This window comes from Heptranchias perlo, unplaced genomic scaffold (assembly GCF_035084215.1).
Source record: "Heptranchias perlo isolate sHepPer1 unplaced genomic scaffold, sHepPer1.hap1 HAP1_SCAFFOLD_44, whole genome shotgun sequence".
In the NCBI taxonomy this organism is placed as follows: Eukaryota; Metazoa; Chordata; class Chondrichthyes; order Hexanchiformes; family Hexanchidae; genus Heptranchias; species Heptranchias perlo.
In genome coordinates, this window is record NW_027139453.1 from 3,311,095 (window position 1) to 3,336,804 (window position 25,710).

The 25,710-nt window shown below is 44.6% G+C and overlaps 1 long non-coding RNA gene across 3 annotated transcripts in view; it reads right to left on the reverse strand.

Annotated features, from left to right (window-relative positions):
• Window positions 1–568: 568 nt before the first annotated feature.
• Window positions 569–25,710, reverse strand: part of LOC137312935 (uncharacterized) — a 75,143-nt gene continuing 50,001 nt past the window's right edge. Inside the window, exons 3-4 of one of the 3 annotated variants that reach the window (XR_010960925.1) lie at window positions 7,446–7,666; window positions 569–1,509 (exon numbers count right to left, since the gene is read on the reverse strand). This is a non-coding gene — a long non-coding RNA (uncharacterized lncRNA). Of the gene's footprint in view, window positions 1,510–7,445; window positions 7,722–25,710 lie in introns of all 3 variants that reach the window. The other 2 variants (XR_010960924.1, XR_010960923.1) reach the window with 2 other exon arrangements.

Here is a 25,710-nt window from a genome sequence, read left to right on the forward strand (position 1 = left end):
TATGTCTGTGTATGTGCCTTGATATATGTGCATGTGCCTCTATGTGTGTATGTGTGTGCATGTGCCTTTATTTGTGTGCATTTGCCTGTTTGTGTATGTGTGAGTATTTGTGTGCATGTGCCTTTATGTGTGTGTATGTGTATGTTTGTATGTGGCATTATGTGTGACGCCCATATTTGTCTGTATGTTCCCGTATGTGTGTGTATGTGCCTTTATTTGTTTGTGTGTGTCTGTATGAGTGTATTTGTATGTGCGTTTATGTCTGTATGTGTATGTTTGTGTTTGTGCCGTATGTGTGTCTGTGCCTTTATATGTACGTATATGCGTGTATATGTGTGTATGCGCCTGTATGTATGTGTATGTGCGTCTGTGACTTTATGTGTGTGTATGTGCCTTTATGTGTATGTATGTGCCTGTATGTGTTCGTATTTGTGTGCATGTGACTGTATATGTTTGTGTATGATAAAAGTGCTGCTCTCGGTACTTAGAATCATGCTGCTGACTGCTTGAGAGGGGCGGGTGGAAGAGAGACCAGACTAGGTGAGATATTAAAGAATTGAGCAGCGAGCAGGAGAGAGAGGTCAGATTTATTGCTGCATCAAGATCAGAGATGTTTCAGGCCTATGTTATTAGAACATAAGAACATATGAATTAGGAGCAGGAGTCGGCCAATCGGCCCTTCGAGCCTGCTCCGCCATTTAATAAGATCATGGCTGATCTGATCCTAACCTCAAATCTAAATTCATGTCCAATTTCCTGCCCGCTCCCTGTAACACCTAATTATAAGAACATAAGAAATTGAATTATATAATGTTTCAGAGTTTAGAGATGTTTCAGGCCTATGTTGTACAATGTTACAGAGTTGAGAGATGTTTCAGGCCTATGTTATACAATTTTACAGAGTTTAGAGATGTTTCAGGCCTATGTTACACAATGTTAGAGAGATTACAGATTTTTCAGGTCTGTGCTATACGTTGTTGCAGAGATTACAGATGTTTCAGGCCTATGTTGCACATCTTCATAAATTTCTACCCTCCAGCAGTTTCTTTGAGAGGCAGCTGCAGAGATTCGGTTCCCGTGGACGCCAACTTTGCAAATTGATCTGAAAGTGCCAGCAGCTCTTCTCGGAAGTGGCCGGTTAGCTCAGTTGCTTACAGCACTGAAAAATCATTTTCACGTTGGTGCTGTGAGTCCCGGATCATTCTATGACTGTTTAAAAGGTTGGGGCTGTCAGTCCCGGATCATTCTGTTTCTGTTTAAAATGGGTGTACAGTCAGCCCCGGATCATTTTGTCCCTGTTTAAAAGAGGTGCGTTGTCACTCCCGGATCATTCTGTGCCTGTTTGAAAGGGGTGTGTTGTCACTCCCGCATCATTTTGTCCATGTTTAAAAGAGGTGCGTTGTCACTCCCGGATCATTCTGTGCCTGTGTAAAATGGGTGTGTTGTCAGTCGCGGATCAGAGAATCAAATTGCTGTTCAGAGCCCGAACCCGTGGACGGCTCTATCACACTGGAAATCACAATCAACTGAGGTGAATTGGGGCATGAAAAACATTCAATTACTGAAACAAATACATTAAACAGGAAGTATTGATCCTGAACAGAAATACGGAGGTCAGAAGATCCTGTCGCTAAGGCAAAGCAGTTATAAAGGGAGATTTTAATTTTCACATAGACTGGGACATAAGGGCAATACATTTCTAGAGTACATCTAGGACAGTTTTATGAAACAATATCATAGAACTGAGAGATGACACATGTCAGGAAAGAGAGAACAAGCTGGGCCTCTTTTCTCCAGAAAAGAGAAGACTGAGGAGTGACGTGATAGAGGTCTTTAAGATTAATGACGTGTTTGATAGGGTAGACGTAGAGATGTTTCCACCTGAAGGGGAGACCAGAACCAAGGGTCATTATTATAAGATAGTCACTAATAAATCGAATTGATTCGAATAATAAATGCAGGAGAAATTTCTTTTCCCAGATTGTGCTGAGAATGTCAAACTCGCTCCCACAAAGAGTAGTAGAGAGGAATAGCAAAGATGGATTTAAGGGGAAGCAAGATAAACACATGAGAGAGTAATATCATAAGAACATAAGAAATGGGAGCAGGATTAGGTCGTATGGACCCTTGAGCCGGCTCCGCCATTTAATCAGATCTTGGCTGATCTTCTGACTCAACTCCACTTTCCCGCCCGATCCCCAAATCCCTTGATTCACCTAAAGTCCAAAAATCGATCAGTCCCAGCCTTGAATATTCTCAACGACTGAGCATCCACAGCCCTCTAGGATAGAGAATTCCAAAGATTCTCAAACCTTTGAGTGAAGAAATTCCTCCTCATCTCAGTCGTAAATGGCTGACCTCTTATCCGAAGACTATTCCCCCTTGATCTACACTCGCCAGCCAGGGGAAACAATCTCTCAGCATCTATCCTGTCTAGCCCTCTCAGGATCTTATATTCTATTTTATATGTTTCAGTGAGTTGAGAAATGAATAGAAGGACATGTTGATAGGGTTAGATGAAGAAGGAGGGGAGGGGGCTCGTTTGGAGCATCAACACTGGAATGGACCTGTTGGGCCGATTGGCCTGTTTCTAAGCTGTATAGTCTGCGAAATCCTGGAATGTTAACATACATTCGGCCCTTCATACCTGTGCTGGCTCCTTGAAAGAACGGCCCAATTTATTCCCAAAACCCCAGCTATTTCCCCACCACCCTGCAAATTGCCTTTTGAAAGTGCCGTTGGAATGTGGTTCCACCGCTCTTTCAGATGTTGCATTCCAGATCTTAATAAACCTCAGTGCAAAGTGTGTCCTCATTTTGCATCTAGATCTTTTGCCAATTAATTTATTATCACAGAGAGGTGAGGTACAGAGAGAGAGACTAGAGGGCAAGAGAAATAGGGAGAGTGGAGACAGACAGACAGAGTCGAGGTAGAGCGATTAGGAGAGAGAGACAGACAGACAGACATAGAGTAGGGTGAGAAAGAGAGATAGTAGAGAGAGAGAGAGAGAGAGAGAGAAAATAGGATGAGACATAGAGTAGAGGAAGAGAAGGAGAGCACAGAAATATAAAAAGAGACAGAGGGGAAGAAAGAGAAAGACAAGGGGGAGAGTGAGAGAGACCGACAGAGAGAAAAGAGAGAGAGATACAGGCACAGATAGAGAAACAGGGGAGAGATAGACAGAGAGAGCGATAGACGATGACAGAACGAGTGATAGAGACTGGTCAGAGAGAGAGTAGAATGACACAGAGAGAGAGAGAGAGAGAGAATCAGGATCACAGCATCACATCTGTGATCTCTGCGGAAGGCGCAGGCTGCATCCCGGCCTCTGTTGGTAGATCTCATCGGGTGTGGGACTGACACCCACACACAGTTCATGGGAGTGTTGATGGAGCTTTACTCTGTCTCTAACCTCTGTTGTACCTGCCCTGGGAGTGTTGAAGGGGCGGTGTAGGAGGAGCTTTACTCTGTATCTAACCCGAGTTGTTCCTTCCGTGGTTGACGGTTGTTTTTGCGACTGGGAGGCTGTTTCCTTTCGGGTCCAACAGGGCTCGATAGTAGGTGTCTTGCTTTAAGTGGTATATATTATTGATTTGGCCTTGAATGTGGGGAGCTTGACCATGAAGTTTGCAGATGATACAAAAATTGGTCGTGTGGTTGATCGTGAGGTGGAACGCTGTGGAATTCAGAACGATATCAATGGACTGGTCAGTTGGGCAGAAAAGTGGCGAATGGAATTCAATGCAGAGAAGAGTGAGGGGATGCATTTGTGAAAGGCAAACAAGACAAGGGAGTGCACAATAAATGGGGGGATACTGAGAGGAGTCGAGGAACCAACGGACATTGGCGTGCATGTCCACAGATCCCTGAAGGTAGCAGGACAGGTAGATTAGATGGTTCAAAAGGCACACGGGATACTTTCCTTTATCAGCGGAGGCATAGAATACAAGAGCAGGGAGGTTATGCGAGAACCGCATAAAACTTTGGTTAGGCCACAGCTTGAGTACTTGCTACAGTTCTGGTCACCACATTACAGTAAAGATGTGATTGCACTGGAGAGGGGACAGAAGAGAATTGCGAGGATGTTGCCAGAGCTGGAGAATTTTAGCTATTAGTAAAGATAGAAAATGCTATTTTTTTTTCTTTGGAACAGATGTACAATAAAGCTCCGTGAACACTAACACAGACATCTTCAGAGTGGGGTCTGTGTTCAGAGTGTGGTCTGTGTTCAGAATGGGGTCAATGTTCAGAGTGGTGTTTGTTCAGAATGGGGTCTTTGATCAGATTGGGGTCTGTGTTCAGAGTGGGGTCTCTGTTCAGAATGGGGTCTTTGTTCAGATTGGGATCTATGTTCAGAGTGGAGTCTGTGTTCAGAATGAGGTTTGCGTTAAATGTTTGTCTGTGTTCAGAGTGGTGTCTGTGTTCAGAGTGGATCGGTGCTCAGAGTGATAAAGGAAAGTATCCCGTATGCCTTTTGAACCATCTGATCTACCTGTCCTGCTACCTTCAGGGATCTGTGGACAAGCACACCAAGGTCCGTTGGTTCCTCTTCTCCTCTCAGTATCCCCCCATTTATTTTGTACTGCCTTGCCTTGTTTGCCTTTCAATGGAGTGTTCCGAGTTTGGACAGTGTTCAGAGTGGGGTCTTTGATCAGAATGGGGTCTGTGTTCCGTGTCGGATCTGTGTTCAGTGTCAGGCTTTGTTTATAAATCGATACCTCAGACGAATTTATAAAGGATTCAACTGCTTGCAGAATGGGTGAGAGTGCGGCTTAAAAAGATAGATGGAGGCAAAGCTCTCTGAAGAAATTGGTTTTAAAGCAGCTTTTGAAGGCATTTGATCGTCACCTTAGAATCACTTTACCAATTTAGGGCTTATTAAGGATATATTTTCATTAATGGCTCTAAATATTTGAGGGTCTGAATTCTGCACAGCAATATTATCAGAGATATTTAGTTCTCAGCGGTTTCCCTCATGTGAAACAGGTCCCTGTCTCACAGTTTGTTCTGGACACAATTTTGTGAGAATTGCGCCTTCAACAAAACAGAATTTTTCCTTCGCCCTGAACAATCTCTGTTCCGTATGAAGATATATTCAGTCGATGAGGTGGCTTTGTTGCTAGAAATCCGAATTAAGGAATTAAGTTGAAAACTGACCAAAGTGATATACTTACAGATAAAAGTAACTAAAATGGGGAAAGTAAAAAGCAGATTTACAGCATAGTTAGAGAAAGAAATAACGTGGAGGAGTGGAAGATTCGATGGCGAAGAGAAAGTGGGAAATGTAAATGACAAATGTAATGTAACAAAGGTAAGTGGAGCCATGGAGGGTGAAGGCGAAGTGAGGGGAGAGGAACAGCATCGTCCAGATGTACTATAAAGCCTCCTGTACACTAACAAAGACATCTTCAGAATGGTGTCTGTGTTCAGAGTGGATCCTGTATTCAGATTGGGGTTTGTGTTCAGAGAGGGGTTTGTGTGCAGAGTATGGTCCTTATGCAGTGGGAGTCGGTATTCAATGTTAGGTTTTGTTTATAAATCGATACCTCAGGATACTTTACAAAGACTGCACGCAAAAAGTGTGAGAGAGTGCGGAATAAAGAGAAGTTTGAGGAAATGCCCTTTGAAGAAATAGTTTTTAAACATTCCTTTGAGGGCACATGATCGGCAGCTCAGAGCAACTCCGCCAATTCAGGGAATTATAAAGGACAACGGTTCAAACAGCGAACTTGATTACAATTCCTCCCACCCCGCTTCCTGTGGGTTCTGTTTCCAGAATAGGGACACTGTTCAGAGTGGGGTCTGTGTTGAGAGTGGGGTCTGTGTTCATAGTGAGGTTTGTGTTCATATTTGGCTCTGTGTTCAGAGTGGGGTCAGTGTTCATAGTTTGCTCTGTGTTCAGAGTGGGGTCTGTGTTCAGAGTGGAGTCTGTTTTCGGAGTGGAGTCTGTGTTCATAGTTGGCTCTGTGTTCGGAGTGGATTCTGTGTTCAGAATGGGGTCTGTGTTCAGGGTGGGGTCTGTGTTCAGGGTGGGGTCTTTGTTGAGCGTGGGGACAGTGTTCAGAGTGGGGACAGTGTTCAGATTGGGGAATGTGTTCAGAGTGGGGAATGTGTTCAGTCTCAGGCTTTGTTTGTAAATAGATATCTCAGATTGCTTTACAAAGAATTCAACTGCGTGCAGCATATGAGACAGAGAGAGTGCGGGTTAGTGGCACGAAATATTTTAAACCCTGAACTCCGCACAGTACTTTTATCTCAGGTATTTAGGTCCCAGGGTTGAATGTTCATAGTGTTCCCCTCATGTGACAAAGGGTAGTGTCTCTTTTTCTTCTGGACACAATTTTGTGAGAATTACGCCTTCAACAAAACACAATTCCTCCTTCCCCCTCAGCAATCTCTGTCCCTGATGAAAAATATATTCTGTCGATGAGGTGGCTTTGTGGTAGGAATCCAAAGTAAGGACTTAAGTTGAAAACTGACCAAAGTGTTATATTTACAGAGAAAAGCAAGTAAAATGGGGAAAATAACAATCAGATTTACAGCATACTTAGAGAAAGAAATGAAGTGGAGGAGAGGAAGATTCGATGACGGAGATGAGGGAGAAATGTAAATGAAATATGTAATATTACAATCGTGTGTGAAGCCATGGAGGGTGAAGGAGAAGTGAGGGGAGAGGAACAGCATCGTCCAGATGGACAATAAAGTTTCCTGCACACTAACAAAGACATCTTCGGAATGGAGTCTGTGCTCAGAGTCGGGTACATGTAGAGAGTGGGGTCTGTGCTCAGACTGGAGCCTGTATTCAGATTGTGGTCTGTGTTCAGAGAGGGGCCTCTATTCAGAGTATGGTCCTTATGCATTGGTGGTCGGTATTCAGTGTCAAACTTTGTTTATAAATAGATACCTCAGATTACTTTACAAAGGATTCGACTGCTCGCAGATTGTGTGAGAGAGTGCGGGTTAAAGAGAAAATGGAGGAAAAGCCTTTTGAAGAAATAGGTTTTCTTTTGCGTCCACATGATCGACACCACAGAGCAACGCTGCTAATTCAGGGACATCTAAAAAATACCGGCTCTCACAGCTACATTGATAACACCGCCTCCCACCTCGCTTCCTGTGAGCTCTGTGTACTCAGGGTGGGGACAGTGTTCAGAGTGGGGACAATGTTCAGTTTCGAACTGTATTCAGTGTCAGGTTTAGTTTGTAAATAGATATCGGAGATTGCTTTACAAAGAATTCAACAGAGCGCAGTATATAAGGGACAGACAGTGCGGGGTAAGGAGATAGGTGGAGAAAATAACATTGAAGAAATAGATTTTAAATAGGTTTTTGACGGCACTTGAATGGCACCTTATAACAACTTTATCAGTTCAGGGACTATTGAGGATGTATTTCATTACTGGCACGAAATATGTTCGGGTCTGAGCAAAACACAACAATTCTACCTGAGATCTGTTGGTCCCAGGGGTGAGTGTTCGGAGTGTTTCTCCTCATGCGACAAAAAGTCCTGTCTCACAGTTTGTTTTGGACAGAATAGTGGTTGAATTCGAACTTCAACAAAACAGATACCTCCGTTGCCCCTGAGCAATCTGTGTCCTTTATGAAAACGTATTCTGTTGATGAGGTGACTTTGTTCCTTTGTATGCAATTCCTTTGTATGCAATTCCTTTGTAAGCAATTCATTTGGAAAAAGACGAAACGATTTCAGTTACTGGGTCAGGCTGGTAAAATGGGGGGGAAAAAAATCAGATTTAAAGAAGATTTACAGAAAGAACTACAGTGGAGGAGAGGAGAATTCGGGGATGAAAAGGAGAGGGGAATGTAAATGAAATATTTAATTTTCCAAAGTGGGTGGAGCGACGGGGGTGAAGGAGACGTGAGGAGAGAGGAACAGCATCGTCCACACGTCCAATAAAGCTCTGTCTACACTAACACGGAAATCTTCAGAGTGGGGTCTTTGTTCAGAGTGGCTTCTGTGTCAAAGTGTGTTGTGTTTCAGAGTGGGTCTTTTTTCAGAGTGGCTTCTGTCTCAGAGTGGGTTCTGTGTCAGAGTGAGTTTGTTTTCAGAATTTGTTCTGTGTCAGAGTGGATTCTGTGTCAAAGTGTGTTCTGTGTCAGAGTGTGTTCTGTGTCAGAGTGTGTTCTGTGTCAGAGTGGATTCTGTGTCAGAGTGTGTTCTGTGTCAGAGTGGATTCTGTTTCAGAGTGTGTTCTGTGTCAGAGTGTGTTCTGTGTCAGAGTGTGTCTGTTTTCAGAGTGGCTTTTGTGTCTGAGTGTGTTCTGTGTCAGAGTGTGTTCTATGTCAGAGTGTGTCTGTTTTCAGAGTGGCTTTTGTGTCAGAGTGGGTTCTGTGTCAGAGTGGGTTCGATGTCAGAGTGGGTTTTGTGTCAGAGTGGGTTCGATGTCAGAGTGGGTTCTGAGTCAGAGTGGGTCTGTTTTCAGAGTGGGTTCGATGTCAGAGTGGGTTCTGTCTCAGAGTGTGTTCTGTGTCGGAGTGGGTTATGTCTCAGAGTGTGTTATGTCTCAGAGTGGGTTCTGTGTCAGAGTGGGTTCTGTGTCAGAGTGGGTTCTGTGTCAGAGTGGGTCTGTTTTCAGAGTGTGTTCTGTGTCAGAGTGGGGTCTGTCTCAGAGTAGGTTATGTCTCAGAGTGTGAACTGTGTCAGAGTGAGGTCTTTGTTCAGAGTGGGTTCTGTCTCAGAGTGGGTCTGTTTTCAGAGTGTGTTCTGTGTCAGAGTGGGTGCTATGTCAGAGTGGGTCTGTGTTCAGAGTGGGGACTGTGTTCAGTGTCAGGCTTTGTTTGTAAATAGATTACTCAGATTGCTTTACAAAGAATTCAAATGCGTGCAGAAGCTGAGAGAGAGAGAGAGTGCGGGTTAAAGAGATAGATGGAGGGAATAACTTGAAAGAAAATGGTTTGAACCGTTTTTTGAAGACACTTGAGTGGCACCTGAGAGCAACGTTACCATTTCCGGGGCGAATAAGGACATCTTTCAGTACTGGCACGAAAAATGTTAGGCTCTGAACTACAAAAAGCAATTTTTACCTGAGATCTTTAAGTCTCAGGGGTGAATGTTCAGAGTGTTTCTCCTCATGTGACACAAGGTCCTGCCTCACAGTTTGTTTCGGACAGAATATTGGTTCAATTCGAAATTCAACAAAACAGATCCTTCCGTTCCCATGAGCAATCTGTGTCCCTTACGAAAACGTATTCAGTTGACGAGGTGGCTTTGTTCCTTGGTATGCAATGTAAGCAATTCAGTTGGAAAAGGACCAAACTGTTTCAGCTACTGAGTCAGGCTGGTAAAATGGGGAAAATAACAAGCAGATTTAAAGAAGATTTGCAGAAACAACGAAAGTGGAGGAGAGGAGAATTCGAAATGAAGGGGAGGGGGAATTTAATTGATATATACAATGTTGGAAAGGTGGGTAGAGCCACGGGGGTGAAGGAGAAGTGAGAAGAGAGGAACAGCATCGTCCAGATGTACAATAAAGTTCCGTCAACATTAAAACAGGTCTTCAGAGTGGGGTCTGTGTACACAGTGGGGTTTGTGTTCAGAGTTGGGTCTTTGTTCAGAGTGGGTTCTTTGTTTAGAGTGGTGTCTTTGTTCAGAGTGGGGACTGTGTTCAGAGTGGTGCCTGTGTTCAGAGTGAGGTCTGTCTTCAGAATGGTGTCTGTGTTCAGAGTGGAGTCTGTGTTCAGAGTGGGGTCCATGTTCAGAGAGGGGTCTGTCTTCAGAGTGGTGCCTGTGTTCAGAGTGGGGTGTATGTGTTCAGAGTGAGGTCAGTGTTCAAAGTGGGGCCTGTGTTCAGAGTGGGGTCTGTGTTCAGAGTGGGGCCTGTGTTCATAGAGCCTGTGTGCAGAGTGGGGTGAATGTGTTCAGAATGGGGTTGGTGTTCAGAATGGGGATTGCGTTTAGAGTGGGGTCTGTGTTCAGAGCGGTGTCTGTGTTCAGAGTGAGGTCTGTGTTCAGAGTCGTGTCTGTGTTCTGAGTGTGCTCTGTGTTCAGAGATGGCCTGTGTTCAGTGTTGGGCCTGTGTTCAGAGTGGTGTCTTTGTTCAAAGTGGGGTCTGTGTACCGTCATTGGTCTCTGTTCACTGTGGGATCTGTGTTCAGTGTCAGGTTTTGTTTATCAATCAATAACTCAACATAATTTATAAAGGATTCAACTGCGTGCATACTGTGAGAGAGTGCAGCTTAAAGAGATAGATGGAGGCAAAGCTCTCTGAACAAATTTGTTTTAAAGCAGCTTTTGAAGGCACTTGCAGACACCTTGCAGCCTCTTTACAATTCAGGATATATTAAGGGCATCTTTACATTAATGGCACTAATTAGTTCAAGGCCTGAACTCCGCACAGTAATTTTATCTCGTGTATTTAGTTCCCAGGGGTGAATGTTCATAGTGTTCCCCTCCTGTGACACAGGGCGGTGTCTCATAGTTTGTTCTCGATAAAATTTTGTGAGAATTACGCCTTTCCCTCTGAAAAAAGACACCACTCTGAACACAGGTGCCACTCTGAACACAGACCCCACTTTGAATACAGACCTCACTCTTAACACCGACACCCCACTCTGAACACATGCTCCCAATTCTGAACACAGGCACCCTTCTGAACAAAGACACCACTCTGAACAAAGACAGCACTCTGATCACAGACACCACTCTGAAAACACATCTACCCCACTCTGAAAACATGTACCCCAATCTGAACAAAGACACCACAATGAACAGAGGCCCAACTCTGGACACAGACCCCATTCTGATGATTTCTGTGTTAGTGTGGGCAGAGCTTTATTGTACATCTGGACGATGCTGTTCCTCTCCCCCTGAGCAAGCTTTGTCCCGTATGAAAATATATTCTGTCGATGAGGTGGCTTTGTTGCGAAGAATCCAAAGTAAGGAATTATGTTGAAAACTGACCAGTGTTATATTTATAGAGAAAAGCAACTAAAATGGAAATAACAAAAAGCAGCTTTACCGCATCTTTCGAGATAGAAGTAAAGTGGAGGAGATGAAGATTCAATGACGAAGAGGAGGGGGAAATGTAAATGACATAAGTAATGATACAAAGATGGGTCGAGCCAAGGGGGTGGTGCGGGGTAAACGAGAAGTGAGGGGAGAGGAACAGCACCGTCCAGATTTACAATAAAGTATCCTGTACACTAACAAAGACATCTTCAGAATGAAGTCTATGTTCAGAGAAGGGCCTCAATTCAGACCATGGCCCTTATGCAGTGGTGGTTGTAATTCAGTGTCAGACTTTGTTTATAAATAGATACCTCAGATTACTTTACAAAGAATTCGACTGCACGCAGAATGTGGGAGAGATTGCGGGTTAAAGAGAAAATGGAGGAAAAGCCTTTTGAAGAAATAGGTTTTCTTTTGCGTGCACGTGATCGGCACCACAGAGCAACGCTGCCAATTCACGGACTGATAAAGAATACCGGCTCTCACAGCTACATTGATTACACCGCCTCCCACCACGCTTCCTGTGGGCTTTGTGTTCCCAGAGCGGGGAAAGTTATCAGAGTGGGGACAATGTTTAGTTTCGATCTGTATTCAGGACCAGAATTTGTTTTTAAATAGATATCGGAGATTGGTTTGCAAAGAATTCAGCAGCGCGCAGAGTGTGTGGCAGGGATAGTGCGTGTTAAGGAGATAGGTGGAGAAAATAACATTGAAGAAACAGGTTTTAAATAGGTTTTTGACGGCACTTGAATGGAACCATAGAACAACTTTATCAGTTCAAGGACCATTGAGGATGTATTTCATTACTGGCACGAGACATGTTCGTGTCTGAGCAAAACATAACAATTCTAACTGAGATCTGTTGGTCACAGGTGTGAAAGTTCAGAGTTTTTCTCCTTATGTGACACAAGGTCCTGCCTCACAGTTTCGGACAGAATATTGATTGAATTCGAAATTGAACAAGACAGATAGCTCCGTTCCCCCTGAGCAATCTCTGTCCCGCATGAAAATATATTCTGTCGATGACGCGGCTTTGTTCCTTGGGATGCAAAGTAAAGAATTCAGTTAGAAAATGACCAAAATGTTACAGTTACTGAGTCAGGCAGGTAAAATGGGGGAAATAAAATGCAGATTTAAAGAAGTTTTGCAGAAAGAATTAAAGTGAAGGAGAGGAGAATTCGGAATGAAGAGGTCTGGGGAATGTAAATGACATAAGTAATGTTCCAAACCTGGGTGGAGCCACGGGGGTTGAAGGAGAAGTGGGGAGAGATGAAAGTATCGTCCAGATGTAAAATAAAGCTCTGTCTACACGAACACAGGAATCTTCAGAGTGGGGTCTGTGTTCAGAGTGGGTTTCTGTGTTCAGACTGGGATTTGCGTTCAGTCTGATGACGATGTGTTGATTAGACTCTATGTTCAGAGTGGGGCCTGTGTTCAGAGTGGGCAGTATGTATTCAGAGTGGGGTCCGTGTTCAGATTGGTAGCTTTGTTCAGAGTGGGGTCTGTGCTCCGACTTTGGTGGGAGTAGAGAGTGGTGTCTTTGTTCTGGGAGGAGTCTGTGTTCCGTGTCGGATCTGTGTTCAGTGTCAGGCTTTGTTTATAAATAGATACCTCAGTCTAATTTAAAAAGGATTCGGCTGCTTGCAGAATGTGAGAAAAAGTGCTGCTTGAAGAGATAGATGGAGGCAAAGCTCTTTGAAGAAATGGGTTTTGAAACAGCTTTTAAAGGCACTTGCAGACACCTTCGACCCTCTTTACAATTAAGGCCATATTAAGGGCATCTTTACCTTCATGGCACTAAATATGTTAAGGCCTGAACTCCGCACTGTAATTTCATCTCAGTTATTTCGTTCCCAGGGGTGAATGTTAATATTGTTCCCCTCCTGTGACACATGTCGGAGTCTCATAATTTGTTGTCAATACAATTTCATGAGAATTAAGTATTTAACTGAACAGAATTCCTCCTTCCCCCTGAGCAATCTCTGTCCCTTATGAAAATATATTCTGTCCATGAGGTGGCTTTGTTGCTCGGTAATCCGAAGTATGGAATTAAGTTGAAAACTGACCAAAGTGTTATGTTTACAGAGGAAAGCAACTAAAATGGGGGAAATAAAAGCAGATTTACAGCATACTTAGAGAAAGAAGTAAAGTGGAGGAGAGGAAGATTCGATGAGGAAGAGGAAGGGGAAATGTAAATGACATAACTAATGTTACAAAGATGGGTTGAGCCAAGGCGGTGGGGCGGGGTGAAGGAGAAGTGAGGGGAGAGGAACAGCATCGTCCAGATGTGCAATGAAGTTTCCTGTACACTAACAAAAAACATCTTCAGACTGGGGACTCTGTTTAGAATATGGCCCTTATGCAATTTCGGTCTGAATTTAGTGCCAGGCTTTGTTTGTTAATAGATATCGGAGATTACTTTAAAAAGAATTCAGCAGCGTGCAGAATGTGAGGTAAAAACAGTGCGGGGTAAGGAGATAGGTGGAGAAAATAGGTTTGAAGAATCAGGATTTAAATAGGTTTTTGATGGCTCTTGAATGGCACCCGAGAGCAACTTTATCAGTTCAGTGACTATGAGGATGTATTTCATTACTGGCACGAAATATGTTCGGGTCTGAGCAAAACATAACAATTCTACCTGAGATATGTTGATCCCAGGGTTGAATGTGAGGAGCGTTTGTCCTCGTGTGACACAAAGTCCTGTCTCACAGTTTGTTTTGGACACAATATTGTTTGAATTCGAACTTCAAAAAAACAGATACCTCCGTTTCCCCTCAGCAATCTGTGTCCCTTATGAAAACGCATCCTGTTGATGAGGTGGCATTGTTCCATTGTATGCAAAGCAATCAATTCACATGGAAAATGACCAAATATTTCAGTTACTGGGTCAGGCTGGTAACATGTGGAAAATAGAAAGCAGATTAAAGAAGATTTACAGAAAGAACTAAAGTGGAGGAGTGGAGAATTCGGGGATGAAAAGGAGAGGGGAATGTAAATGAAATATGTGATGTTCCAAAGGTGGGTGGAGCCACTGGGGTGAAGGAGAAGTGAGGAGAGAGGAACAGCATCGTCCAGATGTACAATAAAGCTCTGTCCACACTAACACAGAAATCTTAAGAGTGGGGTCTGTGTCCAGAGTGGGGCCTGTGTTCAGAGTGGTGTCTTTGTTCAGATCGGGGTGCATGTTTTTAGAGTGGGGTAGATGTGTTTTCAGAGTGGTGCCTGTGATCTGAGTGCTGTATTTGTTCAGAGTGGTGTCTTTGTTCAGAGCGAAGTCGATGTTCAGAGTGGTGTCTGCGTTCAGAGTGGTGTTTGCGTGCAGTGTGATGCCTGCATGTGGAGTGGGGTCTGTGTTCAGAGTGGGGTCTGTGTTCAGAGTTGGGCATGTGTTCAGAGTGCTGTCTTTTTTCAGAGTGATCTCTGTGTTCAGAGTGGGGTGTATGTGTTCAGAATGAGGTCTTTGTTCACAGTGGGGTTTTTGTTTAGAGTGAGGTCGTTGTTCAGAGCGGGGTCTGTTTTCAGAGTGGTGTCTTTTTCCAGAGCGAAGTCGATGTTCAGAGTGGTGTCTGAGTTCAGAGTGTTGTTTGCGTTCAGTGTGATGCCTGCATGTGGAGTGGGGTCTGCGTTCAGAGTTGGGCATGTGTTCAGAGTGCTGTCTTTGTTCAGAGTGGGGTCTGTGTTCAGAGTGGGGTCTGTGTTCAGAGTGGTGTCTGTGTTCTGAGAGGAGTCTGTGTTCAGTGTCGGGCTTTGTTTATCAATCGATAACTCAGTATAATTTGTAAAGGATTGAACGGCGTGCGTACTGTGTGAGATTGTGCAGCTTAAAGAGATAGATGGACTCAAAGCTCTCTGAACAAATTGGTTTTAAAGCAGCTTTTGAAGGCACTTGCAGACACCTTACACCCTCTTTACAATTCAGGATATATTAAGGGCATCTTTTCATTACTGGCACTAAATATTCCAAGGCCTGAACTCCGCACAGTAATTATATCTCCAGTATTTAGTTCCCAGGGGTGAATGTTCACTGTGTTCCCCCCATGTGAAACAGGGCGCTGTATTATAGATTGTTCTTGATACAATTTTGTGAGAACTAAACCTTTAACTGAACAGAATTCCTCCATCCCCTGAGCAATCTCTGTCCCTTATGAAAATATATTCTGTCCATGAGGTGGCTTTGTTGCTTTGTATGCAAAGTAAGCAATTCATTTTGCAAAATGAACAATTTTCTTTGGTTCCTGAGTCAGGCTGGTAAAATGGTGGGAAAAAAAGCAGATTTAAAGAAGATTTACAGAAAGAACGAAAGTGGAGGAGAAGAGAATTCGGGGATGAAGAGGAAGGGGGAATGTAATTCACATAGGTCACGTTCTAAAGGTTGGTGGAGCCAAGGGGATGAAGGAGAAATGAGGAGAGAGGAACAGCAACGTCCAGATGTAAAACAAAGCTCTTTCGATACGAACACAGAAATCTTCAGAGTCGGTTGTGTGTTCGGAGTGGATCTGAGGTCAGAATTGGGTCTGTGTTCAGTGTGGATTCTGTGTTCAGAGTGGATTCTGTGTTCAGAGTGGAGTCTCTGTTCTGAATGTGGTCTGTGTTCAGAGTGGGATCGGTGTTCTGTGTGGGATCTGTGTTCAGAATGGGTTTGTGTTCAGTGTGGGGACTGCATTCAGAGTGGGTTCTGCTTCAGAGTGGCTCTGTGTTCAGAGTGGGGACTGTGTTCGCCGTGGGTTCTGTGTTTAGATTGGGGTCCATGCTCTGAGTGGCTTCTGTGTTGAGAGCGGGGACTGTGTTCACAGTTGGATCTGTGTTCAGAGTTCGCTCCGTGATCAGAGTGGGCCCCGTGCTCAGAGTGGGCCCCGTGCTCAAAGTGGAGTTTGTGCTCAGAGTGGGGCCCGTGCTCAGAGTGGAGTTCGTGCTCAGAGTGGTGTTCGTGTCCAGAGTGGGGTCCATGCTCATTGTGGGGAATGTGTTCTGAGTGGCGACAGTGTTCAGAGTGGGGTTTATGGGCTCTGAGTGGTGTCTGTGTTCAGAGTGGGGACTGTGTTCAGAGTGCTGTCTTTCTTCAGAGTTGTATCTGTGTTCAGAGGGGAGTCTGTGTTCACATTGGAGTCTGTGTTCACAGTGAGGTGTATGTGTTCACAGTGGGGTCCATATGAAAAGTGGGGCCTGTCTCCAGAGTTGTGTCTGTGTCCAGAGTGGTGCCTTTGCGCAGAGTGTGGTCTGTGTTCAAATTGGGGCCTGTGTTTTGAGTGGCTCCTGTGTTCAGAGTGGGGTCTATTTTTCAGAGTGATCTCTGTGATCAGAGTGGGTTGTCTGTGTTCAGTGTGAGCTCTGTGTTCAGAGTGGGGTTTTTGTTCGGAGTGGCGTCTGTGTTCAGAGTGGTGTCTGTGTTCAGAGTGAGGTCTGTGTTCAGAGTGGGGTCTGTGTTCAAAGTGGGGCCTGTGTTCAGAGTGGGGTCTGTGTTCACAGTGTGGTCATTGTTCACAGTGAGGTGTATGTGTTCAGAGTGGGGTCCATGTGAACAGTGGGGCCTGTGTTCAGAATGGTGTCTGTGTTCAGAGTGGGGTCTGTGTTCAGAGTGAGATCTGTGTTCAGAGTGGGGTCTGTGTTCAGAGTGAGGTCTGTGCTCAGAGTGGGGTCTGTGTTTGGAGTGGGGTCTGTGTTCAGAGTTGGGCCTGTGTTCCGACATTAGTCTGTGTTCAGAGTGGAGTCTGTGTTCTGAGAGGAGTCTCTGTTCCGTGTGGGATCTGTGTTCAGTGTCAGTCTTTGTTTATCAATCAATAACTCAGAATAATTTATAAAGGATTCAACTGCGTGCATACTGTGTGAGAGAGTGCAGTTTAAAGACGTAGATGGAGGCAAAGCTCTCTGAACAAATTGGTATTAAAGCCGCTTTTGAAGGCACTTGCAGACACCTTACAGCCTCTTTACAAATTCAGGATATATTAAAGACGTCTTTACATTAATGGCACGAAATAGTTCAAGCGCCGAAATCTGAACAGTAATTTTATCTCGGGTATTTAGTTCCCAGGGGTGAATGTTCATAGTGTTCCCCTCCTCTGACACAGGGCGGTGTCTCATAGTTTGATCTCGATAAAATTTTGTGAGAATTACGCCTTTAACTGAACAGAATTACTGCCTCCCCCTGAGCAAGCTTTGTCCCGTGCGGAAATGTATTCTGTCGATGAGGTGGCTTTGTTGCTCGTAATCCAATGTCAAGAATTAAGTTGAAAACTGACCAAAGTGTTATATTTACAGAGAAAAGCATCTAAAATGGAAAAAAAATAAAAAAAAAGCAGGTTTACCGCATACTTGGAGAAAGAAGTAAAGTGGAGGACAGGAAGATTCAATGACGATGAGGAGGGGGAAATGTAAATGACATAACTAATGTTACAAAGATGGGTCGAGCCAAGAGGGTGGTGCGGGGTGAAGGAGAAGTGAGGGGAGAGGAACAGCACCGTCCAGATGTACAATAAAGTTTCCTGTACACTAACGAAGACATCTTCAGAATGGAGTCTGTGTTCAGAGAGGGACCTCCATTCAGAGCATGGCCCTTATGCAGTGGTGGTCGGTATGCAGTGTCAGAATTTGTTTATGAATAGATACCTCAGATTACTTTACAAAGAATTCGACTGCACGCAGAATGTGGGAGAGTTTGCGTGTTAAAGAGAAAATGGAGGAAAAGCCTTTTGAAGAAATAGGTTTTCTATTGCGTGCACGTGATCGGCAACACAGAGCAAAGCTGCCAATTCAGGGACTGACAAAGAACACCGGCTCTCACAGCTACATTGATTACACCGCTTCCCACCCCGCTTCCTGTGGGCTTTGTGTTCCTCTTGCGGGGACAGTTATCAGAGTGGGGACAATGTTTAGTTTCGATCTGTATTCAGTGTCAGAATTTGTTTTTAAATAGATTTCGGAGATTGCATTAAAAAGAATTCAACAGCGCGCAGAGTGTGTGGCAGGGATAGTGCGTGTTAAGGAGATAGGTGGAGAAAATAACATTGAAGAAACTGGTTTTAAATAGGTTTTTGACGGCACTTGAATGGCACCTTCGAACAACTTTATCAGTTCAAGGACTATTGAGGATGTCTTTCATTACTGGCACGAGACATGTTCGGGTCTGAGCAAAACATAACAATTCTACCTGAGATCTGTAGGTCTCAGGGGTGAATGTTCAGAGTGTTTCCCCTCATGTAACACAAGGTCCTGCCTCACAGTTTCGGACAGAATTTTGATTGAATTCGAAATTCAACAAGACAGATAGCTCCGTTCCCCCTGAGCAATCCCTGTCACGCATGAAAATATATTCTGTCGATGACGTGGGTTTGTTCCTTGGTATGCAAATTAATTAATTCAGTTCCAAAATGACCAAAATGTTACAGTTACTGAGTCAGGCAGGTAAAACGGGGAAAATAAAAAGCAGATTTAAAGAAGTTTTGCAGAAAGAATTAAAGTGAAGGAGAGGAGAATTCGGAATGAAGAGGTCTGGGGAATGTAAATGACATAAGTAATGTTCCAAACGTGGTGGAGCCACGGGGGTTGAAGGAGAAGTTGGGAGAGATGAAAGTATCGTCCAGATGTAAAATAAAGCTCTGTCCACACGAACACAGGAATCTTCAGAGTGGGTTCTGTGTTCAGAGTGGGTTTCTGTGTTCAGACTGGGATTTGCGTTCAGTCTGATGACGATGTGTTGATTGGACTCTCTGTTCAGAGTGGGGCCTGTGTTCAGAGTGGGGCCTGTGTTCAGAGTGGGCAGTATCTATTCAGAGTGGGGCCTGTGTTCAGATTGGTGTCTTTGTTCTGAGAGGAGTCTCTGTTCCGTGTCGGATCTGTGTTCAGTGTCAGGCTTTGTTTATAAATAGATACCTCAGACTAATGTAAAAAGGATTCGACTGCTTTTGAAGGCACTTGCAGACACCTTAGACCCTCTTTACATTTAAGGACATATTAAGGGCATATTTACATTCCTGGCACTAAATATTTTAAGTCCTGAACTCCGCACTGTAATTTGATCTCTTTATTTAGTTCCCAGGGGTGAATGTTAATATTGTTCCCCTCCTGTGACACAGGCACGAGTCTCATAATTTGTTGTCAATACAATTTCATGAGAATTAATCCTTTAACTGAACAGAATTCCTCCTTCCCCATGAGCAATCTCTGTCCCGTATGAAAATATATTCTGTCCATTCGGTGGCTTTCTTGCGAGGTAATCCGAAGTATGGAATTAAGTTGAAAACTGACCAAAGTGTTATGTTTACAGAGGAAAGCAACTAAAATGGGGAAAATAAAAGCGGATTTACAGCATACTGAGAGAAAGAAGTAAAGTGGAGGAGAGGAAGATTCGATGAGGAAGAGGAAGCGGAAATGTAAATGACATAACTAATGTTACAAAGATGGGTCGAGCCAAGGGGGTGGGGCGGGGTGATGTAGAAGTGAGGGGAGAGGAACAGCATCGTCCAGATGTGCAATAAAGTTTCCTGTACACTAACAAAAAACATCTTCAGACTGGGGCCTGTGTTCAGAATATGGCCCTTATGCAGTTTCGGTCTGTATTTAGTGCCAGGCTTTGTTTGTAAATAGATATCGGAGATTGCTTTAAAAAGAATTCAGCAGCGTGCAGAATGTGATGGACAAACAGTGCGGGGTAAGGAGATACGTGGAGAAAATAAGTTTGAAGAAACAGGATTTAAATAGGTTTTTGATGGCACTTGAATGGCATCTTAGTGCAACTTTATTTGTTCAGGGACTATTGAGGATTTATTTTTATTACTGGCACGAAATATGTTCGGGTTTGAGCAAAACATAACAATTCTACCTGAGATCTGTAGATTCCAGGGTTGAATGTTAGGAGCGTTTGTCCTCGTGTGACACAAACCCTGTCTCACAGTTTGTTTCGGACAGAATATTGGTTGAATTCGAACTTCAAAAAAACAGATCCCTCCGTTGCCCCTGAGAAATCTGTGTCCCTCACGAAAACTTATTCTGTTGACGAGGTGGCTTTGTTCCTTGGTATGCAATGTAAGCAATTCAGTTGGAAAAGAACCAAACTGTTTCAGTTGCTGAGTCAGGCTGGTAAATTGGGGAAAATAAAAAGCAGATTTAAAGAAGATTTGCAGAAGCAACGAAAGTGGAGGAGGGGAGAATTCGGAATGAAGAGAAGGGGGAATTTAATTGAAATACATAATGTTCCAAAGGTTGGTGTAGCCACGGGGGTGAAGGAGAAGTGAAAAAGAGGAACAACATCGTCAACATTAAAACAGGAGTCTTAAGAGTGGGGTCTGTGTCCAGAGTGGGGTCTGTGTCCAGAGTGGGGTCTGTGTTCAGAGTGGGGTCTGTGTCCAGAGTGGGGTTTATGTTCAGAGTGGGGTCATTTTTCAGTGTGGGTTGTTTGTTTAGAGTGGAGTCTTTCTTCATAGTGGGGTGTGTGTTCAGAGTGGGGTCTGTGTTCAGAGTGGTGTCTGTTCATGAGTGGGGACTGTGTTCAGAGTGGGGTCTGTGTTCAGATTGGGGTGCGTGTGTTCAGTGTGGGGTCTGTCTTCAGAGTGTTGTTTGTGTTCATAGTGGGGTCTGTGTTCAGAGTGGTGTCTGTGTTCAGAGTGGTGTCTTTCTTCACAGTGGGGTCTGTGTTCACAGTGGGGTGTATGTGTTCAGAGTGGTGTCTGTGTTGAGAGTGGGGTCCATGTTCTGACTGGGGTCTGTCTTCAGAGTGGTGTCTTTGTTTCGAGTGGTGCCTGTGTTCAGAGTGGGGTGTTTGTGTTCCGAGTGAGGTCTGTATTCAAAGTGGGGCCTGTGTTCAGAGTGGGGTCTGTGTTCAGGGTGGGTTCTGTGTCCAGAGTGGAGAAAATAACTTTGAAGAAACAGCTTTTCAATCGTTTTTGGAGGGCACTTGAATGGTACCTTAGCACAACGTTTTCAGTTCAGGGACTATTGAGGATGTCTTTCCTTACTGGCACGAGACATGTTCGGGTCTGAGCAAAACATAACAATTCTACCTGAGATCTGTCGGTCTCAGGGGTGAATGTTCGGAGTGTTTCTCCTCATGTGACACAAGGTCCTGTCTCACAGTTTGTTTTGGACAGACTATTGTTTAAATTCTAACTTCAACAAAACCAATACATTCGTTTCCCCTGAGCAATCTGTGTCCCCTACGAAAATTCTGTTAATGAGGTGGCTTTGTTGCTTTGTATGAATAGCAAGCAATTCATTTGGAAAATGACCAAAATGTTTCGGTTCCTGAGTCTGGCTGGTAAAATGGGGAAAATAAAAAGCAGATTTAAAGAAGATTTACAGAAAGAGCTAAAGTGGAGGAGAGGATAATTCGGGCATGAAAAGGAGAGGAGAATGTAAATGAAATATGTAATGTTCCAAAGGTGGGTGGAGCCACGGGGGTGAAGGAGAAGTGAGGAGAGAGGAACAGCATCGTCCAGATGTAAAATAAAGATTCCTCCACACTGACAAAGAAATCTTCAGAGTGGGGTCTGTGTCCAGAGTGGGGTCTCTGTTCAGAGTGGGGTCTGTGACCAGAGTGGGGTCTGTGTCCAGAGTGGGGTCTGTGTTCAGAGTGGGGTCTGTGTTCAGAGTGGGGTCTGTGACCAGAGTGGGGTCTGTATTCAGAGTGGGGTCTGTGTTCAGATAGGGGTCTGTGTCCAGAGTGGGGTCTGTGTTCAGAGTGGGGTCTGTTTTCAGAGTGGGGTCTGTGTTCAGAGTGGGATCAGCGCTCAGAGAAGTGTCCGTGTTCAGAGTTGTGTCAGTGTTTAGAATGTGCACTATGCTCAGAGTGGGTTCTTTGTCTGAGTGGATCTGTGTTGAGAGGAGGGACTGTGTTCACTGTGGGGTCTGTGTGCACTGTGGCGTCTGTGTTCACTGTGGGGTCTGTGTTCACTGTGGGGTCTGTGTTCACTGTGGGGGTCTGTGTCTGAGTGTATCTGTGTTCACAGTGGGGACTGTGTTCACTGTGGGGTCTTTATCGTAGTGTATCTGTGTTCACAGTGGGGACTGTGTTTGCCGTGGGGTCTGTGTTCAGATTGGGGTCCGTGCTCAAAGGTTTGAGAGGGGGAACTGTGTTCACAGTGGGATCTGTGTGCAGGGTGCGCTCCGTGCTCAGAGTGGGGCCCGTGCTCAGAGTGGGGTTCCTGCTCAGAATGGGGTCCGTGCTCAGTGTTGGCCTCGTGCACATAGTGGTGTCGTGCTGAGAGTGGGGTTCGTGCTCAGAGTGGGGCCGGTGCTCAGTGTGGGGGTCGTGCTCAGAGTGGGATCCGTGCTCAGAGTGGTGTCCGTGCTCAGAGTGGGGTACGTGCTCAGAGTGGGATCCGTGCACAGAGTGGGATCCGTGCACAGAGTGGTGTCCGTGCTCAGAGTGGGGTCCGTGCTCTAGTGGGGTCCGTGCACAGAGTGGGATCCGTGCACAGAGTGGGATCCGTGCTCAGAGTGTGGTCCGTGCTCAGAGTGGGGTTCGTACTAAGTGTGGGGGTCGTGCTCAGAATGGTGTCCGTGCTCAGAGTGGGGGTCTTGCTCAGAGTGGGGTTCGTGCTCAGAGTGTGGTCCGTGCTCAGAGTGGTGTCCGTGCTCCGAGTGGGTTCCGTGATGAGAGTTGTGTTCGTGCACAGAGTGGGGACGTGTCCACAGTGGGGTCCGTGGTTATACTGGGTCTGTGTTCAGAGTGTGGACAGTGTTCAGAGTGTGGACAGTGTTCAGAGTGGGGTCTGGGTTCAGAGTGGGGACAGTGATCGGAGTGGTGTCTGTGATCATAGTAGGACCTGTGTTCAGGGTTGGGTGTGGGTTCAGAATGGGGTCTGGGTTCAGAGTGGGGACAGTGATCGGAGTGGTGTCTGTGATCATAGTGGGACCTGTGTTCAGAGTGCGGTCTGGGTTCAGAGTGGGGACAATGTTCAGAGTGGGGTCTGTGTTCCGTGTCAGGCTTTGTTTGTGAATTGATATCTCTGATTGCTTCACAAAGAATTCAACTGCGTTCAGAAGGAGAGAGAGAGAGAGAGAGAGTGCGGGTTAAAGAGATAGATGGAGGGAATACCTTGGAGGTTTGAAACAGTTTTTTGAAGGCACTTAATTGGCACTTTAGAGCAACTTTACCATTTCCGGTACTAAAAAGGACATATGTCTTACTGGCACGAAATGTGTTACGCTCTGAACTCCAAATAGCAATTTTTCCTGAGATCTTTAAGTCTCAGGGGTGAATGTTCAGAGTGTTTCTCCTCATGTGACACAAGTCCTGCCTCACAGTTTCGGACAGAATATTGATTGAATACGAAATTCAACAAAACAGATAGCTCCGTTCCCCCTGAACAATCCCTGTCACGCATGAAAATATATTCTTTCGATGACGTGGCTTTGTTCCTTGGCATGCAAAGTACGGAATTCAGTTAGAAAATTACCAAATTGTTTCAGTTGCTGAGTCAGGCAGGTACAATGGGGAAAATAAAAAGCAGATTTAAAGAAGTTTTGCAGAAAGAATTAAAGTGGAGGAGAGGATAATTCGGAATGAAGAGGTCTGGGGAATGTAAATGACGAAAGTAATGTTCCAATCGTGGGTGGAGCCACGGGGGTTAAAGGAGAAGTGGGGAGAGATGAAAGTATCGTCCAGATGTATATAAAGCTATGTCTACACGAACACATGAATCTTCAGAGTGGGGTCTGTGTTCAGAGTGGGTTTTTGTGTTCAGACTGGGATTTGCGTTCAGTCTGATGACGAGGTGTTGATTAGAATCTATGTTCAGAGTGGGGTCTAATTTCAGAGTGGGGCCTGTGTTCAGAGTGGGGAGTATGTATTCAGAGTGGGGCCTGTGTTCAGACTGGCAGTATGTATTCAGAGTGGGGCCTGTGTTCAGATTGTTGTCTTTGTTCAGAGTAGGGTCTGTGTTCCGACTTTGGTCTGTTTCGAGAGTTGTGTCTTTGTTCTGAGAGGAGTCTGTGTTCCGTCTCGGATCTGTGTTCAGTGTCACGCTTTGTTTATAAATAGATACCTCAGACTCTGTGTTCAGAGTGGCGTCTGTGTGCAGAGTGGGGTGAATGTGTTCAGAATGGGGTCGTGTTCAGAGTGGGGGTTGCGTTCAGAGTGGGGTCTGTGTTCATTGTGGTGTCTGTGTTCAGAGTGGGGACTGTGTTCAGAGTGGTGCCTGTGTTCAGAGTGGGGTATGTATTCAGAGGGAGGTCTGTGTTCAGAGTTGGGACTGTGCACCGACTTTGGTCTGTGTTCAGAGTGGAGTCTGTGTTCTGAGAGGAGCCTGTTTTCCGAGTGGGATCTGTCTTCACTCTCAGGTTTTGTTTATCAGTTATAACTCAGAATAATTTAGAAAGGATTCAACTGCGTGCATATGTGTGAGAGAGTGCAGCTTAAAGAGATAGATGGAGGCAAAGCTCTCTGAACAAATTGGTTGTAAATCAGCTTTTGAAGGCACGTGGAGACACCTTAAAGCCTCTTTACAATTCAGGATATATTGAGTGCATCTTTTCATTAATGCCACTAAATATTTCAAGGCCTGAACTCCGCTTAGTAATTTTATCTCGGTTATTTAGTTCCCAGTGGTGAATGTTCACGGTGTTCCCCTCATTTGACACAGTGCTGTTTATTATAGTTTGTTCTGGATACAATTTTGTGAGAATTAAGCGTTTAACTAAACAGAATTCCTCCTTCCCCCTGAGCAATCTCTGTCCCGTATGAAAATATGTTCTGTCGATGAGGTGGCTTTGTTGCTTTGTATGCAAAGTAAGCAATTCATTTGGAAAATGACCAACATTTTTCGGTTGCTGAGTCAGGCTGGTAAAATGGGGAAAATAAAAAGCAGATTTAAAGAAGATTTACAGAAAGAACTAAAGTGGAGGAGAGGAGAATTCGGGGATGAAGAGGAAGGGGGAATGTAACTGAGATATGGAAAGTTCCAAAGATGGGTGGAGCCACGGGGGTGAAGGAGAATTGAGGAGAGAGGAACAGCGTCGTCGAGATGTACAATAAAGCTCTTTCGATACTAACACAGAAATCTTCAGAGCTGGGTCTGTGTTCAGAGTGGGTCTGTGTTCAGAATTGGTTCTGTGTTCTGAGAGGAGTCTGTGTTCGGTGTGGGATCTGTGTTCAGTGTCTGTGTTTGTTTATCAATCGATAACTCAGAATAATTTATAAAGGATTCAACTGCGTGCATACTGTGTGAGAGAGTGCAGCTTAGCGAGATAGATGGAGGCAAAGCTCTCTGAACAAATTGATTTTGAAGCACCTTTTGAAGGCACTTGCAGACATCTTACAGCCTCGATACAATTCAGGATATAGTAAGGGCATCTTTTCATTACTGGCTCTAAATATTTCAAGGCCTGAACTCCGCTCAGTAATTTTATCTCGGCTATTTAGTTCCCAGGTGTGAATGTTCACAGTGTTCCCCCATGTGAAACTGGGCGGTGTTTTATAGTTTGTTTTGGAAACAATTTTGTGAGAATTAAGCCTTTAAGGAAACAGAATTCCGCCATCCCCTGAGCAATCTCTGTCCCGTATGAAAATATATTCTATCCATGATGTGGCTTTGTTGCTTTGTATGCAAAGTAAGCAATTCATTTGGAAACTAACCAAAATATTGTGGTTGCTGAGTGAGGCTGGTAAAATGGGGAAAATAAAAAGAAGATTTAAAGAAGATTCACAGAAAGAACTGAAGTGGAGGAGAGGAGAATTCTGGGATGAAGAGGAAGGGGGAATGTAACTGACATATGGAATGTTCCAAAGATGGGTGGAGCCACGGGCGTTACGG